This window comes from Crinia signifera, chromosome 8 (genome assembly GCF_055691185.1).
Source record: "Crinia signifera chromosome 8, ASM5569118v1, whole genome shotgun sequence".
Lineage (NCBI taxonomy): Eukaryota > Metazoa > Chordata > Amphibia > Anura > Myobatrachidae > Crinia > Crinia signifera.
In genome coordinates this window covers 27,339,847-27,356,558 of record NC_139224.1, presented here as the reverse complement: position 1 = coordinate 27,356,558, position 16,712 = coordinate 27,339,847, and the positions used below count along the sequence as shown (strand labels likewise).

Below are 16,712 nucleotides of genomic sequence, written 5' to 3'. Positions count from 1 at the left end.
CCCCGCCGGGACAATTTCACCGCCCCCCCCCGGGACAATTTTGCAGCTGCCCCCCCCCCCGTTAAAGGACCCCCCCGGGAGCTGGCAGGGGGGTCCGTGCGGCGCGGAGGTACCTGTATAAAAGGAGAGCCTGGAGGTCTCTGCGCCGCCTAGTATGATGCTGCCGGGGTCCCTGCGCCTGCGGCGCTGAGTATGATGCTGCCGGGGTCCCTGCAGTGAAGTGGAAATAACGCGCTATCTCAGCGGAGATAGCGCGTTATTTCCACTTCACTGCAGGGACCCCGGCAGCATCATACTCAGCGCCGCAGGCGCAGGGACCTCCAGGCTCTCCCTTAAACAGGTACCTCCGCGCCGCACAGACCCCCCTGCCAGCTCCCGCTGCACCCACATGCAGTGGGGAGCTGGCGGAGATCCACCAGCGCCCGCAGCCCCCCGGCGCCTCCCCGCCACCGCGGGGGCTGCGGCCTAATTGTTACGCCACTGCGAAGTGCATTCCTCCCAACTGTCCCACTTTCCTTGGGAACGTCCGTTTTCTGGGGACATTCCCGCGTCCCACCCAATGGCCGGCTGTGGCTCGCGGTGGGGGAGGGGGGCATTTGGGAGTTCCCTTCTCTCACCCATGAATAGATGCTGTGCACATGCGCACATCGTCTATTCATGCCCCCACCGGCAAAACTGGGGGCGTGGCCTCGTGACAGTGCAGCGAGTATAGACCATGCCTTCTTCCCACTAGGCCACGCCCAAAAAATTTCCAAGGTGCACCAGCGTCCCTCCTCCTCCCTCCTCAAAGTTGTGAGGTATGTAAAAGCAATGCAGGCACATCAAAAGGAGGGTCCCAGCGAATGGCTTTGCCCTGTGCTGGTGCGACTTCCCGCCACCTAGTACCAGCAGTTGAAAGTTTGTAAAACTATAAAAATGTCACTGAGCAGTCAGAAAACAGATTTGGTCTGCGTTTATCCAGTCTGTTTATAACTCGCTCTGACTTTTATAATGCTTTAAGGGAAAACGAAACTGCTGTGTGTTTGGCTCCAGATCTGTAAAATGAGAAACTCATTTTTATGTTCTTTACGGGATCATCAAAATCCAAATCAATGATCATGCAAATCTGCAAGGATAAAAATCAAAATAAGTTGTATTATAATGAAATATTACAGTGTATAACCAGCCTCGGAGGGAATTTTATTTTATCGGAGCAGATAACATTTATGATCTAGTCATTCTGGAGCCTAAAAAGGACCGAAATCCTCTAGGGAGATTTTAATACAATTTATATTGCCAAATCTGGAAATTTCCACCTAATCTACAAAAGGTCCATAAAATGGATCTTGCAATAATAAATGCGGAACACAGACATCGAGCATCAGACAAGAGTGATAGATTGCTTTATGTTTATCATTAGGTCTGCTGGAGTGGAGATGTAATGCTCAGAGACTTGTGTGCAAAGAAAAAAAAATACAAGGATGTTGCATTAACCCTTAGGCCAGTATTCAATGAGAAAAATTTGCCTTGTTTTATGGCGAGTTTGTGCTATTTTCGCGTTGGAAGGAGCATTTTGCTCTCCAAAAGTGAACCACCCTATTCAATGTGATATTTTCGCCGTCTTTTTAAATGATTTTCGCCGTGTCTCTCCGTGTAGCAATTCTCCATCTTTTCATGGAGAACTGGACTGTGAACTTTTAAACTAAAAGGGGTTTTTTTTAATTTTGGTGTAAAAAAATCAGGATTTTTTTTCTGTGAAGGGGCATGCTATTTTTATTCATGTGCTTATAGCACATGAATATATATTTAATTAAAAAAATATATTTTTTTAATTTTTTTTTTATTTTTTTTTTGCACAGAGCAGCCAGCAGGGGGCCGGAGCTCTTGAGCCGCTCATTAGATATTCATATATTCACTGCATCCGATCATTACATATGCACGATCGGGTGCAGTGAATACACGGTCCCCCGCTGGCTATAGGGGGGGGGAGGGCAGCTTGTGCTGCCTGGGTCCCGGGAGCCCTCCGCCCCTCCACATATGTTCTGGGGCAGCCAGGGAGACTTTAATCTCCCTGGTTGCCACCATCCTCCGGCTCCCTGCCAGCTCCCTGCCGCGGACGCTCGTCCGCTGCAGGGGTTAAGACTCGTCGCGAGTGGCGGCGAGGCTTAACCACATTGAATAGTGGGAGCAGGAGTGGCAGCGAGCCCTCCGGAACAGGGCGAGTGCATGGCGAGAGAAAAAATCTCTCGCCATGCACTGAGAATTATTCTCATTGAATACTGCCCTTTGAGTGCCAACGTTGATACTCAAAATATCTGCTAAAAATGCTATTGTGAGCCCCTGTGAAAGTTACAGTAAAGGTCCATACACACTGGGCGACTATGCCCAGCGTGTATGTACAGCGATGATAGTGTCCATCGTTGCGGGGAAAGCCGCTGCTCAGTGCATACACTCTGAGCGGCTTTCCCCCTGCCCGGTGCTGACGGAGGATGGCGTTGCATAGCGGAGCGCTATGCAAAGCTACCCTGAAAGCCGCTCATCTGCTGGTTAACGGCTTTCCCGGGGATGTTACGGGAGCTTGCAGCACTGCTCACCGCTCATCGCCGGGCCATACACACTGAGCGGCTTTCCCCCTGCCCGGTGCCGACAGGGATGGCGTTGCATAGCGGAGCACTATGCAAAACCACCCTGTAAGCCACTCAACGGCTTTCCCGGGGATGTTGCGGGAGCGTGCAGCAGCGCTCACCGCTCATCTCCGGGCCATACACACTGGGCGGCTTTGAGCTGAAAGCCGCTCAAACCTGCTGTTTTGAGCGACTTTCAGCTCAAAGTCGCCCAGTGTGTACGGGCCTTGTGAATAATGTAAGCTTCAGTAGGTTACCTTTCATATTTTCTTAACAACAAAACTTTTAATACGGTTGGCTGTGAGTTGGTCAGTGACTGACAAGGACATTGGCGTTAATGCTGAGGTCTCCATGGGAATATATAGGTTTATACACATAACCAGATTTATTCCGCCCTTGCAGTATGACTTTGGTACATGCCTAGTGTGCATAATCCATTATACTGTACGCAGGGATAAGTGATCCTTATTAAATTCCCAATTAGCACTGTAAACAAAAATCATCAAAGTGTAACTAGAGGTCATCTGGTCATGTAATTGTATTCAGAAAGGCACTTCTGTGTATGCGCCACCACCTTCCTATGTGACACATACAGCAACTAGCAAATACATTTATTTCATGGCAGGTCCTGAGACTCACATCCATACCCTCCAACTGTACCGATTTAGCCCGTACAATACCGTTTTTTAATGTTCTGTATCGGCTAAATCAAATTGTACCGATTATACCAGTTTTCTAAGGGTTCAGGCAGCTCCTCCTTCTCTTGCCCCTTGACAGGCGATGGGAATCGATCAGCCCCAGCGCGGATGGAAAGAATAATGAATTCTGTGGATTCTGGCCCTTCTGCACCCAGTGGTGCATTGCATCGCGTCATGATGTCACAAGGCCTGCAGACCCTCCCGCACTTAGGACCTGAGAGACGCTGGTGGAGCATGTTGTATTTTCCAGACGCCGTGGAGGCTGGAGCAGCAGCATCCATAGCGGGACCCAAATCCCTCCAAATCAGTGTAATATGTGTATGTAGGAAAAAAATCCCCTGTACATATGCCCCTTTACCATTGGCCATGCCCCCTCCGAATGTATACTGGTTTCTAACCTTCATGTTCCAGCCTCATCTGTTGATCAAAACATGCAGCAACCAAAAAAATGGTTCCACAGCGCCAACTCTACTGAGCGTTTTCTCCCAAGCACTGGGAACCTGACAAAAATGGACACCCAGGCAAATTTATTAATTCAAATGGATCTGACAAGGCATAACCTGGTGTGCTCTCTCTGTTGTCACCACCACCTCAGGTGTCTGAAAAGGGGTGGAGCCTATTTCAGAGGGGTGTGGACTCACGGCAACCCATTTTCGTCTCTCCGTAGGCCTCATCACTGGAGATGCTGGCTGCCCTCGGAGACGGTGCTGTCAGTGGCGGTACTTTGGTTTCCCTTTGCCAGTTTACAGGCTGTGTTTGAAAAATTATAGTACTGGTACTTTATCTACATCCACTCCTCCATCCAAGGCTTAGTACATAGACCCCTGAGGCTTTAACATATTCTATAAGTCCACTGCTAACAACACATCAAATGCAAAGAGAGAGAGAGAGAGAGAGAGAGAGCTAAAATACCAACCAGTCAGCCCCCTGTCATTTTTTAAATACACCCAGTTACATGGCAGCTAGGAACTGATTGGCTAATACTTTATCTCTCTCCACAACTTAGTAAAGAATCAAGAGAAGAGAGGGAGTGGAGAGGTGGGCACTCAGAGGGAAATTTACTAAGATGGGAGATCTATTTCATATCAGATGTCGCTATGGGCAACCAATCAGGCGCTATCTATTATCTTCTAGAAGCTGCTAAATAAAAAGTAGATTCTGATTGGTAATGCCTATTACATATTATCCCACATACTGTAAGTGCCGGACGGGGACAGTGGACGGGCAGAGAGGGGGGGGGGGGGAGCGGCAGCCAGGGCTGGCAAGAGAAATCCTGGGCCCCGGTACAACAGCGTCACGGGGCCCCCCCTGGAGTGGCGAGCTACAGAAAAGAGGTGCATACCTCCCAACTTTGGCAGCGGACAAAGGAATATATGTGCGTGCCGCAGGCACACGCCAAAACAAACAATTTTGGGCGCCGTTTTGTCGCTGTGAGGGCATGGCCAGTGCTGTGTGAACTGCTGGCCATGCCCTCAGCCTCCCTGCCTTATTAGAAGCATGCAGTGTTTAATTCCCGCAGGACCGTCCCCAAAAAATGGGATGTCACACAAAAATCGATACACACTGACTATGTCACACCACGTTGCCCCCCACAGTAAGGCTTCTAATAAATGATAAATTACCTACTTGCTGCCAAGGGGGTTAATGTCCGTTGCCAAGGGGGTTAATGTCCGTTGCCAAGGTGGCTAATGTCGGTTACCGAGGGGTTAATATGCATTGCCAGGGGTTATTGCTTGTTGTCAAGAGAAGTTAATGTCTGTTGCCAAGGGTTCTTGCTCGTTGCCAAGGGGGGGTTAATGTCTGTTGCCAGGGGTTCTTGCTCGTTGCCAATGGGTTAATATGCGTTGCCAGGGGTTATTGGATGTTGCCAAGGGGTTATTTTTTGCCAGAGGTAAATGCTCGTTGCTAAGGGGGGTTATTTTCCATTGCCAGTGGTTCTAGCTTGTTGCCAAGGGGTTAATCATACTTGCCTACTTTTGAAAACTAATTTCAGGGAGATTTGAGCTGCTAAAAGAACGCAACGTGTCGCTGAGAGGGTGTGTCATGCTCTGCCCAGAGGGCGTGTCTAACTTCACCTATGGGCGCACCTATGGCCACTATGGGGTTTTCCTGCAGTGGCAGATGAAAACTCTGGAACACTTTGGGCCTGATTCAGTTACGGATGTTGCTTCCTGTAACACTGCACTAAACATGTGAAAGAAAACTTCTGCCTCTTTTGCTGCCTATACATATATAAGTATGCATTACACACATCTACCCCACAACCCTCCCCTGATATTGCAGTCAGTACACACCACTATATTACATTACACACATCTACCCCACAACCCTCCCCTCATATTGCAGTCAGTACACACCACTATATTACATTACACACATTCCCCCACATTACACCCAGTACATACACGCTATTACATTACACCAGGGCTTGGCAAATGTTTAAAAATGTAGAAGCCAGGATGAAAATGTGGGAACTGCAATGCCTATTATACATGCTACACACCCATTACATATTATACCACTTGCTTGATGCCAGGGGTAACATACTCTTTGCCAGGGGTTGCATACTCTTTGCCAGGGGTAACATGCTATTTGCCATGAGGGATTACCCCTCCTCCTCTTCCCTCTCTCTCCCTCCCCACCGCTACAATGCGCGGTAATGACAAACGCTGTGGGGGACAATCCACCTGGCTCCGGCTGTATCAGATCAGGTCCGGGTCGTGGCTATTTCAAAACTCAAGGTGGCTTTAGGGCCAATTGGAGCTTGTGGTCTGACAGCCAATCAGGAGCCACCACTGTTGCTCCTGTTGGCTCCCGAAGTGCGAGCTCCGATTGGTCGCAAGCCATCTCCACACTGCAGACTTGATCTGACACAGCCGGAGCCAGGGGGATTGTCCCCCACTCTGCCCAGCTGTTGCATTGACAGAAACCACCACTCTACCCAGTGTGATCTGATACCTGGCAAATCTGGTCACCCGCAGGTTCTGGTCCCCATGGCGACCTGGCCCCAGGGTTTGTCGAGCCCTGCATTACGCACAGCTCCCCCATACACACACTGCCACATAACACACATAATATTAAATTATACACAGTACTCCATATTACAACCAGTACACACACACACACTGCTGTTACATTACACACACACACACACACACACACACACACACCATTATATTAAATTATACACAGCATGCCATCTTACAGCCAGTACACACACACTGCTGTTACATTACACACACACACACACACCATTATACAGTATTACATTATACACATCCCACCCCACCCCCCCCCCCCCAAAAAATCATATTAAAGCCATTAAAACCTCTGTTTTAAATTACACCCAGCCAACTCCTCCCACCCCCACCCCCCACCCCACATACATACACATTTTCTTCAGCCCCCACTGCCCCAGGAGATACAGCTCTCACCTGGCTGTGTTCTCCCTCCTGTGGTGCAGGGACTCGGCAGTGTAGTGGAGCAGGCAGCTAAAGGCAGACATATAGGAGCAGGAAGAGGCAGGAGCAGGGCTTGTCCCTGACACACGGAGCCGGGCTGCTGCTGCTGCTGCTCCGAGTGTGGTGGGCGGGGCCAGCCCCGCAGTGCAGAGCCCTGGCTGTCAGTAAGTTTCACTCTCCCCTGCTTCCGCTGACAGACGCTAGAAGTCATTTTTCACTTCCAGCGTCTGACAGGGAGCACAGCCCGGCAGCATTACCAGGAAGTGCAGAGCTGTGCTTCCTGTCAGACGCTAGAGGTGAACTATGACTTCTAGCGTCTGTCTCTCATTCTCTGTGACACTGCACTATATGCAGGGGAAGGGAAAGGCAGGGGCAGCCGCAGATGACAAGCGGGTGGCCGGACACATGGGCGGGTGGTCGGGCGGGCGGACACTAGCATACCCTCCAACAGTACCGAATTTGCCGGTACAGTACCGTTTTTTAACGGTCTGTACCGGCAAATTCAACCTGTACCGAATGTACCGGTTTTTAAGAATTTACAGCCGGGAAGAGAGCGCTGTCTGTGCGCGCTGTCCGGCTGCATGTAGTCCGTACCGGCATCCAATTAGTTACATTATAGAAAGCAGCAGCCTGATAGCCGTGCAGAGTCTGGACGGCCGCTAGCCAATAGGAGCTCGCGGTCCGGCAGCCAATCAGAAGCGGCTGCTGGATCACAAGCTCCTATTGGCTTGTGACCTTCCAGCGGCAGGGGCAGTGGCGACTTCTCCCCCAGCAGCAGCGCACACCTCCTCGCTAAAAGGTATGCACTGCAGTGTGGCTGATGGCTGCAGCTCTCCTACACTTTTTTTTTGCAAACCCTGACTGGCTAAACTGCCGTCAATCACTTCTGAAAGGTCGCTGATTGCCCGTGCCGCCACGTCCTTGGTTTAGGCAGCACTTGCAGTCCCTCCCCGCAGGCGGCTGAGTGCGTGAGAGCAGCAGCAGCCGGAGAGTCTCCCTTGAAACTGTACTGCAGCATCAAGTAGGGACTGCACCCTGATTAGAGAGGATAATTCTAAATCAGCAAAACTGTTCATCAAAAGGATAAGAAAGGGGATGTGGCCACGCCCCTTCACCCGTGACCACGCCTCTTTTCTGAAGTTGTACCGATTTCTGCATTTGAAATGTTGGAGGGTATGCACTAGTCCGCCCGCAGCCCCAACAAAAATTTTTTTTTAAAGTGTGTGTCTGGACCCGGGCCTCCCTGGCAGGCCCGGGCCCAGGTAAAATGTACCCGCCCCCCCTGCCTCTCGGCGGCTCTGGCGGCAGCTTCCTAATATCTGTGGTGGGTTTTGCTGGGGCAGGACAAACCTGCCCTAGTAGGTTTGTCCTGCCCCAGCAAAACCCACCACTCAAGGGGTTAATTGCTAATTTTTCTCCTATGAATAATAACCTAACCTAGCTTGCTTCCTCCTATGAGGAACACTGTGACTGCAGGCAGCCAGGTCACGACTCACGCTGGCTCCTGCTCAGCGTGGATATCATTCACTTCACTGCCTCCCTCTGCCAGGGCGCGTGCTGCTGCAGTGCTGGGCTTGCTCTCTGACTCAGGCTGGCAGCAGCGAGGACGGGAGCGCGGGCAGGACTCGAGGACGCGTGTGCGCTGTGACAACATCACGTCACACTAGCGTGTGATGTTTATAGGCGGGGTCGGGGGCGAACTTGAATGGAGCCCACGGTCCAGCCTGTGCTTCCAACTTAGTCACCCCCGCCGTGTTATTTGTGTACTGCGGGCTTGAGATCGGCGGCGGCAGGCAGCAGGCAAGTAAGGCTGTCCTGACCACCGCCGGGTAACGGTGCTGCTGCGCATTTTGTGTGCAATCGTGTGGGGGGTGCCGGCGGGCATTAGGCGGTGCCTGTGCACCCCCGGCACCCCCCATGCGCACGCCTATGTGTATGAGTATATCAGTGTGCTTGTACAACATGTGTGTGTGTATAAGTGTGCCCCCGGTATATGTGTGTGTGTCAGTGTGCCCCCCGGTATATGTGTTTGTGTGTGTGTGTCAGTGTGCCGTAGTGTGGAAGGATGTAGCGGACCCCTCACAGTGGGGAGGGGGGGGGGTGCGCTGGTGGCGGCGGCCATCTGAGAGCCTGCGGAGGGGAGGGGCGCGAAACATGTCCTTGCTCCGGGCACCGTGGCACCTAGCTAAACCGCTGATTGGCTGGCTGTTTATCACTCTCCAATGTATCACTTTTTGAAGCTTAGAGCATCTGGTCCTTCATCAGACAGAAGTATGCATACACACAGGTATGTGCCTTACACACAGGTATACAAAATGTAATCCTCTTGGATTGGATATAATATATTTCCAAATAGCAGACTGTCGGTAAGTTTTTATCTGAGTAGGACTGACTATTGCTTCATGACTGACAGTCATAACAAGGGGAACAGACTTATATAAGTGAAAAGAACAGTTATATCCAGCTATGTTATTAATATTACACTGCCCTCTAGTGTTATTAGTCTTTGGTCATTCACAAGGTCTTTTACTGAGACATTTTATCTTGAGAAATAAGGTGCTGAATGACACCATGCGGTTTGCAATGAGGCCTTGATAGACAAAATGGCCGCCATTCTAGTAAACAAAAGCAGGAAGTAGTATTATCCACACAAACTTATGTGTTCTGGTCAATTTATAAGGTTCATCCTCATGTCACTGTCAGATATACAGCATGTCTGGAGTAAAAGAATGGAAAATAAAATGTAATTGCATCTTCGCTAATAATTGTAAAATAAAACAACAGAATTGTTAATGTTATAAATGAGAAAGAGAGAGAGAGAGACAGAGCGAGAGAGATAGAGTGAGAGAGGGAGAGAGAGGGGGGATATGAAGTCTTGGTGTCAGTGTAAATAATATGGTGTTTCTAATGAAAAAACACATTGATGGTAAGTTTATCTGATAGTGTCATCTTGCTTCCATGTATTAAATCAGAACTGGTGGATTTAGTAATCCTGGTTCTCATAGCTGTACCCATTTCCCAGCCACATAATGTCAATACACCGGCTTTGTAATTCCCTTTAATACAGTGACTCTAAAACATGTAAATCTGATGTGACAGCTCAGCACAAATTACATTAACAATAAATGATGAGCTTTACTGCAACATTCCATTCACTTTGCCTCGCCGCTGACATAAAAAAGCGCGATTGGTTAAATGACATCAACACATGTGTCAGCTCCAATTGACATAAAGCCTATATACTGTGTGTCACATGTACTGTATGCTAGAACTTTTTGTTAGAAGCCCCAGATACAGGACCAGATGCAATAAGCTTCAAAAGTGATAAAATGGAGATGATAAACAACCAGCCAATCAGCTCCTGCCTGACATTATTTAAACACAGTCTGTGACATGTCAGACAGGAGCTGATTGGCTGGCAGTTTATCACTCTCCATTTTATCACTTTTGAAGCTTAGTGCATCTGGCCCCAAGTGCCTAATTCAGACTCAGGTGTAGATTTGCAAAACTGTAACTGCTAGCGATAGGCTGTGGGGGACTGCCCAGCACGGGGCAAGCCTCGCCCTACTCGCCCGCAAAATTTTGCCCACACCTCACTAAAGTGCAAGCGCATTGCTACACAGGGAACCGCTTGAGCACTACCGGCTGCCCCCTGGTTGCGCAACATAGCTGGCCATGTTCTGGGTCGCAGCAGCTGCGTATGATGTTACGCAGCCCACCCCCGAGCAGTCTGGTGCTTTGTCCTGACCAGTACCACAAAATGCAGACTCAACGTCCTTGCAATGGTCATTTGCCGCCCCCCCACTGGCTCTGAATATTCTATCGCCTGTGATAACAGTTTCAGGGCTTGCTCATGCGCGCATCCGCAGAAGTGTGAAAATGCCCGAATAGCGATTTCCATACTTCAGCAAGGCAGTCTGAATTGGGCCCATCATTTCATAAGCTTATAGCGGTTTTCAAGCTACTTGGTAGTCATAAAAAAAAAATGTTCACAGCCAACTGTTGACTAGGGGCCAGATGTATCAAGTTTCAAAATGTGATAAAAGTGGAGAGTGATAAACAAACAGCCAATCAGCTCCTATCATTTTTCAAACCAAGCCTGTGACATGGCAGATTGGAGCTGATTGGCTGGATGTTTATCACTCTCCATTTTATTACTTTTGAAGATTGCAGTTTGGTAGAAATCGAAATCCAAACAAATTTGTGGATCTGAACCAAATTGAGTCCCGAATCAGGTGTTCCTGCAGTTGGAATTTGGAATTTAAATTCAAATTTCGGGATTTGCATTGCAAAAATGCAAAAACAAGATTTTAACTGTTTTTATCCATTCTCAAGAAATTCAAAATGTAAGATTCAGATTCAAAATCTAAGGAGTCTAATTTACTAATTATTGGGGGAAAAGTGGATGGAAATAAAGTACCAGCCAATCAGCTTCTATCTGCCATGTCACAGGTTGTGTGCCAGATTGGCTGGATGGTTATAACTCTCCATTTTATCACTTTTTGAAGCTTGATACATCCAGTTCATAATCTTTACTTTTAATGCCATCATTCTCTCAGATTGCTGGTCTGATTTTTTTTTTTCAGTTCAAAGTTCATGTGATCTGTTATGATACTTCATCAATAAAATGTACTCAATATGGGATAGGTTTCAATGTTCATTAACCCCTTGAGTGGTACGGCCAGAAATTTTCTGGGCTCAGCTGCGCTGCCTCATTTTACAGTGACGTCGGCGGCAGACTCGGGTATGGTCTTCTCAGTCTCTGCCTCTGGCTCTACCTCACCACCTTCTATCCTTCCTGTCGGGGTCCCTCAGGGTTCCGTCCTTGGCCCCCTTCTGTTCTCTCTGTACACCTCCTCTCTGGATGCACTCATTAACTCCTTTGGCCTCCAGCACCACCTCTATGCTGATGACACACAAATCTGCCTCTCCTCTCCTGATCTGTCCCCCACTGTTTTCTCTCAGGTTTCCAACTGCCTCTCTGCCATCTCCACCTGGATGTCTGAGCGATTTCTGAAGCTGAATATGGACAAAACCGAACTTATTATCTTTCCCCCACCCAGAGCTATGCCCCCTACTAATATCTCTATCACTGTTAACAACACCATCATCTCCCCTGTTCCCCAACTCCGCTGCCTGGGTGTCACTCTTGACTCCTCCCTCTCCTTTGCACCCCACATCCAAACGCTGGCCCATTCTTGCCGGTTCCAGTTACGCAACATTGCTCGCATCAGGCCCTTTCTCTCACAGAGTGCAACTAAGCTGATCATCCACTCATTGGTCATCTCACGGCTTGACTACTGCAATGTTCTCCTCACCGGCCTCGCTCGATCCCAACTGGCTCCTCTCCAATCTGTCCTCAATGCTGCAGCCAGGCTTATCTTCCCGCCACTCTAATTCTGCCACTCCCCTTCAACAAAATCTGCACTGGCTCCCACTCCCCTACAGAATCCTCTTCAAACACCTCACACTCACATACAGGGCCATCTCTAATTCCATTGCTCCATATATCTCTAACCTCATCTCCATTCATACACCCTCCCGCCCTCTACGGTCAGCTGACGACTGTCGTCTCTCCTCCACCCTGATCACTGCTTCCCATGCTAGAGTACAGGACTTTGCCCGTGCTGCACCCCTTCAGTGGAACGCACTCCCTCGCTCCATTAGACTCTCCCCGACCTTGCAAAGCTTCAAACGGGCACTGAAAACTCACCTATTCATCAAAGCGTACCCTTCCACTGCATAAACCAGCTGGTTCTCCGACCCCTTGCCTGTTTCCTGTTTACATCCTGCTATCTAACCACCACCCCCTCGCTTGCACCTCTTGTAATCTGTCTGTCTCCCCTTCCTACTAGATTGTAAGCTCCTCTGAGCAGGGCCCTCTTCCCTCCTGTTGTCAAAGCCCTCTTCTCTTCACATTTCACTCACAGCTCTCCTTTACTCCAACACTCAGTGACCATCTTCGTCTGCATACTCCTCTCCATCATTGGCCTCAAGCCTCTAGTTGTATGTTGATTGAGTCCTCACTACTTATATCCAAGCTGTAATGTGTATTGATCTGTGGCGCTCTTTATTTGTACTGTATTTTTGTTATTTATTCAATGTTATGCCAAGTTTTGTTTCCCTGTATTGTTCCTTTGTACGGCGCTGCGAAACACTTGTGGCGCCTTATAAATAAAATTATAATAATATAATAATAATAATAATGGTCGGCGCGGCTCGGGGGGACTCGGGAGCGCTCAGGCACCCGAGTCCTCCCGAGCCACCGCGAACATCCCCCAGCCTGCCGCCGACGTCACTGCTGAATGGTGACCAGCTAAGGCAGCAGCGGCAGGAAAGCTCTGGCGTTAGTACGAGGTGAGGGAGAGGGGGGCTTCCAACTTCCTGTGGTGTGTTTTGCTGGGGCAGGACAAACCAGCCCTGGTAGGTTTGTCCTGCCCCAGCAAAACCCACCACACAAGGGGTTAATGGTCAAATTTTGGTTACAAAAACATATTACTACAATAGTCGGCAATGATAACATTGCTTAAAATCGTAAAGAAAACCAGCGTAAGACGTCCTATAAGGACAATACACTGTGTTCTTAGCCATATATGTCTGTGTGTGATATAGATCTCACCAATAGCGGAATGTCTCAGCAATGAGATAGTTTAAACGTGTTGTTCAATATTTCCGTAAGTATCTATCACAATGGATGAGACAGGTGCACCGTCGTACAAGTTTCCTGATTGATCCACTTCTGTGAAAAATAATGGCTTGTATAATTGGAAGGTGCTTTTAAAAAAAAAAAAGATAAAACTTCCACTAGATCAGGCAGATTTATTAACCAAGACACAAATAAGAATGCGGTTATTGGATTGGAGATTGCATTCGAGCAAAACGAGGCTGTTTCTCCGCCATAGATGGACGGCTCCTGTCTAGTAATCGGAGCGGAATTCCTAGCAACACGTTTCCTCAGGTATATATAACAAGTGACAAAACAGTAATAACAGACCTGTCTATGTTAATACATTATCCTCATTTAGGGGGTTATTTTGGTTCACTCTGTCAGACAAATTCCTTCTTAGATGGACAAAACCATGTGTACTGCAGGGGGGCAGATGCAACATGTGCAGAGAGAATTAGATTTGGGTGGGAATTTACTTCAAAGTGAGATCTAGATTGCAGTGTAGAAATAAAGCAGCCAGTATTTACCCTGCAAAGAAACAAAATAACTCACCCAAATCTAATTCTCTCTGCACATTTTACATCTGCCCCCCTGCAGTGCACATGGTTTTGTCCATCTAAGAAGGAATTTGTCAGAAAGAGTGAACCAAAATAACCCCCTTAGTGTGTGCATTAAATGTTCAGCATAATGAACCAGCATGAAAGCAATACTTAAACTATAATTGTTATATACATTAAACATATAAAATATCCTTAAAATATACTTAATTGCAAAAAAAATAAAAAATCATACATAAAAAATAGATGGGAGTTCTATTTCACATGGGATGTTGCTATCGGCAACCAATCAGATACTATCTATTATCTTCTAGAAGGTGCTAAATAAATAAAAAGTAGATTTTGATTGGTTGCCGATAGCAACATCCCATGTGAAATAGAACTCTGATCTTTGTAAATCTCCCTCACAGTGGGGTAGATTTATCATTCCTCCTTCCTTATGAGCCCCATTGTGCTTCACTACTTTATCATGGTGAAACGGCCTTGCACATCGCCTGCACGTATCAATTTTAAGTATTCGTTATGGGAGTGTGTTATCCCCATCCAACCGGGATATGCTTCCTCCCATACCTGCTGTGAGTTTCTCCCTGCGTTGTAGTACTGCGCATGCGCTTACTGGTCTCCGGCGGGGGATGCCGTACACCTGGTGCATGCAGTTTTAATTTGAAGATGTCGGAAACCAGCAAGCGGCGTGAACATTAGAAGCTGGAGACCTGCAGCGCCAGAAAATTCTGGCGATCCGCGACGGGGCCCGCAAATGAAGTCCCACATCGCCGGGTAATACAGCCGCTAAGGCACAGGTACGTTCTTTAAAATAGAGTAGCAGCACTAAGCCTTCTCCCCCGTAGAGCCGCCTGTTACATACCCGCATCGCGGGTGTCATACATCAGGAGAAGCGATATCCCCTGCCATAACGCACGGGGATAGCACATTTTCCCCCTGATAGACGGATCATAAATCTACCCCAGAATGAGCAAGAAAATGGTACATTGTATAAAAATATAAAGTGTCAATATAAAAAATAAAAATAAACCCTGTATGACCAATAAAAGCATTGATGCTTCACCATTGATCACTTGTGGTAGGGCCCCCTTTTTGCATATAAAAAAATTAAATTTTTTTTTTCAGTAGGTTATTAAGGCAAACCCTTACACTCTTCAACATTATTTGCACTGTTTCAATACTGCGACATGTTCATAGTCATAGATCAGCTCCAGTTATTTTCATTATTGGTTGAAATGTTCCTAGATTTAATTCAAAAACTCCCCATCACTCCTCCAGAGGAGATCATTCCAGAGCGGTCATTGTCCATTCTTTTTACAACGACTGTATAACAGTTTTATATTCTGCTCTAAAAAATAAAAATTTAATCTATAGAGTATCACCATTGGGCAATGTTTCCACCAAATGGTTAATTATTATGAATGAAGCTCTGTTCCCAGAGTTCCAAAAATTGGTTATTGTAGCGTGTTGCAAATTTGGTCCCCATGACTATGCTTTGCAACTGTAGATACATTTGTTCAAAAATGTTTTAAGTACTTAGACGTTAGAACTTTCTTGGGGGTCAATCTGCTATTGAGCAACATATGTTCTCCCATGGCACATTGCACAAAATTAGGTGTCCAGTTTCTGATTTGGCAACTACTGTATTTGTTTTAATGGGGCTTTGCAATTATATTACTGTTCTGTATGTGACTTTTGCAAGATTTTATTTATTTATACTTTGAACATTGTGACTTTCTATGTCACGTTAAACTACATTTCATAATGTTATGTCTTTGTGTTCTTAATTTTCTTAATTAAATAATGTGCCAGATCATATTCATGTTTTTATATTACAATAAATTCAAATAATGGTCTGGTGAACAATAATTCTGATTACATGGGGGCTAAGGTTATATTTTTAGTTAGGTTAAGACTTCTGTGAAATTTAAATTTTTGGAACCAAATCTCATTGAAGGAAAAATGAATAGGTATTAGTTAGTTATATAATATGAGGACAATTTAGACATTTTTAAAAAGACCATGTGGTCTTGTTTTGCTGAAGTGAGTCTTGTGACAACCAATACGATAATAATTTGAATCTCAACCACTCTCAACTGGGCTATTGCAACTGAAGGTTGTGTGGGTGTGCTGTACACATAGGCACCTCGGTCCAACCAGGCCCACATGACACACCCTGCCCCCGTATATGTATACTTACCACTCCGGAGTCCTGCAGCAGAAATCATGGGGGGATATGGCATGATGGCCATTTTCCCAGAGATTTTCAGTAGAGGAGTCAATGAGAACCTGGCATGGGTACCATTTTTCCAGAGACCTACACAAATGCAATAGTCTACTGGGCCACAGAGAGTAGGGGGGCCCATATAGAGTCTGCACTTCCCTCCTTTCTTAAACTGCTCCTGTAAATTACATTTTAATTAAAGTTGATCCTAAAGGAAGTATCAAAATAATAGGAGAAAAACAGATGACTCTACTTAATGCTCTTACCCCAAAATAAGAAATTAATCATTAAAAATGTTCCATCTTTGGTACCTGACCTCATATATGCTTTCTGTCCTCTTCAAAGTATTTTAGAAGCCGTCAAGTTTAATTCTATAATTGGTGAACTTGCCTCGTTACTGAGCCCAAGACGGAGATTTAGCTTTCTCTATGGTAAACCGCTGAGCCCTCGAGCTTTTCTACTTCCTGCTTATGAACCGCTCTGTCCCTGAACTAGAGAC

The 16,712-nt window shown here is 47.0% G+C and overlaps 1 long non-coding RNA gene across 2 annotated transcripts in view; it reads right to left on the bottom strand.

Moving 5' to 3' along the window:
• The window catches only part of LOC146026960 (uncharacterized), a 50,047-nt gene extending 43,167 nt beyond the window's left edge, over positions 1–6,880 (bottom strand). For both annotated transcript variants that reach the window (XR_014454597.1, XR_014454595.1), the window contains exon 1: positions 6,736–6,880. This is a non-coding gene — a long non-coding RNA (uncharacterized LOC146026960). The remainder of the gene's footprint in view (positions 1–6,735) is intronic.
• Positions 6,881–16,712: the final 9,832 nt, after the last annotated feature.